Raw genomic sequence first — 2500 nt, forward strand, 5'->3', positions numbered from 1 at the left:
AGCGCGGGTAAACGGCGGGAGTAACTATGACTCTCTTAGCCTCTCCTCTCCTGCGGTCTTCTCCCCTTCTCGTGGGCCCGCTGATTTTCGCAGAGTGGAAGACCGCACCAGGGGCTTGGGGGGGTTACCAGCCCCCCCTCGCATTATCCCTTTTTTAGTTGGGGGCAGCAATCAAGGAAATAAAAGTGGTGGCCCTTCCGCTGAAGGTGCCACCCCAGCTTCCCCAGCACCTAGCCGGCCAACCGGCCGTGCCGAAAATCTTGTAACTTTAGCAGCTATCTACACCTGTAGTGAGTGCCACCGCAGTTTCACCACCAAGAACGGTCTCGGGGTCCATCGCCGCCGCCAACATCTAGCGGCCGTCAACGCGGAGATCGTGACGGAGAGGCATCGCGCGAGGTGGACGGAGGAAGAAGTCCTGTCGCTCGCCAAGGCAGAGGCCGAACTGTTCCTTGAGAGGGACGCCCGGTTCTTCTTCGTTAATCAAGAGCTTATCAGGATGTTCCCCGACCGAACGCTTGAGGCAATCAAGTGCCGACGGCGGCAAGCTGCCCACAAGCAGCTTGTCCGCCAATTCATGGAGGCGCTTGAGATCGGTCGGGGGGAAGAGCCGGCGTCCCGCCGGGGAGCAGCGAGCCCGCTGCCTGACGCGGGCGAGGCCGCTGCGCCGCCCGTCGACGCAGCCGAGGACTTCGCGGCCGACACCACCGGGCCGCCGCCGGAGGGGCCGACTGACGCCGCCATCTGGGAGCATCTGGCGGGGCTACCTGCTTCCGCCCAGCGTTTCTCTGCCCTGGATCGTGTCATAGGTCTGGGGCGGGGCACGCCGCCCGATGTCATCCTGGGCATGCTCCCGGATGCCCTTGCGTCGGTCGGGTCCAGAGGGGAGAGATCGATCACCAGGACACAGCGGCCGCGCCAACCATCGAAGCGGCCGCCTGCCGCGCCGCCGACGCAGAAGCGCAAGCGGCGCCGCTGGGAGTACGCGAGAACGCAGGATGCCTTCCGACGGTCGCGTGCACGTTGCGTGCGCGGCCTCTTGGATGGCACCCTGCTCCAGCCGCCACCTGCCATCCCTGGTCTGCTGGACTTCTGGGCGGACCTCTTCACAAAGAAGCCCGTCTCCACCGCGGGCTTCATCCGTGACCGCCTCCTCCCGCACTCGGAGCCTGTCGCTCTTGAGTGCCTATGGGGGCCGGTCACACATGAGGAGGTCGCCGCCGCGTTGCCGCCCAGGGGATCAGCGGCCGGGCCGGACGGCCTTACCCCAGCGGAGTTGCGGCGCCTGCCGCACGAAGTCCTGGTGAAAGTGATGAATCTCTTCCTTCTGGCCCGCGCCCTCCCGGAACGCCTGCTTCGCGCGCGGACGTCCCTTCTCCCGAAAACGGCTGCACCAACATCCCCCGCTGACTTTCGCCCCATTACGGTCTGCTCGGTGTTGGCGCGGACCTTTCACAAGGTTCTCGCGTCACGCCTGATGCGTGCTTGTGCTGTGGACGAACGTCAGCGGGCATTCATCCCTCGGGATGGGATGTTGGAAAATACTTTCATCTTGGACACTGCTCTCACCGACGCAGTTCGCTCCTGCCGCTCTGTCTTTGTGGCGTCGATCGACGTTTCGAAGGCATTCGATTCGGTGGATCATGCTGCCCTTCGCCCCGTGCTGAAGGCGCATGGCCTACCGGATTGCTTTGTCGAGTACGTCGAGCGGTGCTACGAGGGCAGCACGACAGTGATAGCGGACGGCGCCGGCGTGGGCGTGTCTGTGCAGCCAGCACGGGGCGTTCGCCAGGGCGATCCCCTCTCCCCCCTCCTGTTCAACTTTGCGGTGGACTACGTTTTAGGCCAACTGCCCTCCCACATCGGAGCTCGGATCCTCGGTCGCAGAGTCAACGCTGCGGCCTTTGCAGATGACGTCTTGCTGTTTGCAGCGACCCCGAGGGGCTTGCAGTCCCTCATCGACGCAGCTACCGCAGCCCTCGCCCACCTGGGGCTGCAGATCAACGCCCGGAAGTGTTTCACCCTCGCCTTAGTCGCGTCAGGGCGCGAGAAGAAGGTGAAGGTGGACAGCAATGTCACCTTCACAGCAGGCAATACCACCATGCCTGCCCTGCGTGTGGGTGAAACCTTCCGGTACCTGGGGCTGCAATTTTCCACGGCGGGTCGCTGCGTCTTCAATCCACGTCGCCACCTGGTGGAGCAGCTTGACGTCATCTCCCGAGCTCCGCTGAAGCCGCAACAGCGCCTCCACGCTCTCACCAACGTACTTCTCCCTGGCCTGTACCACGGGCTGGCCCTCAGCCGCACCCGGGTGGGTGCATTGAAGTCGGCCGACATCACCATCCGGGCCGCCGTCAGGAGATGGTTCCGCCTTCCGGCGGACACCCCCCTGGGATACTTCCACGCTCCTGTTGCCCAGGGGGGCCTCGGCATCCCATCTTGCCGATGGATGGGTCCGACCCTCCGTCGGTCCCGTCTCCTGGCGCTGAGGAAGATAGGG

The 2500-nt window shown here is 64.4% G+C and overlaps 1 pseudogene; it reads left to right on the forward strand.

The window, feature by feature from the left end:
- Window positions 1-2500, forward strand: part of LOC126436672 (large subunit ribosomal RNA) — a 7815-nt pseudogene that overhangs the window by 2844 nt on the left and 2471 nt on the right.

Source organism: Schistocerca serialis, unplaced genomic scaffold (assembly GCF_023864345.2).
Source record: "Schistocerca serialis cubense isolate TAMUIC-IGC-003099 unplaced genomic scaffold, iqSchSeri2.2 HiC_scaffold_1242, whole genome shotgun sequence".
Lineage (NCBI taxonomy): Eukaryota > Metazoa > Arthropoda > Insecta > Orthoptera > Acrididae > Schistocerca > Schistocerca serialis.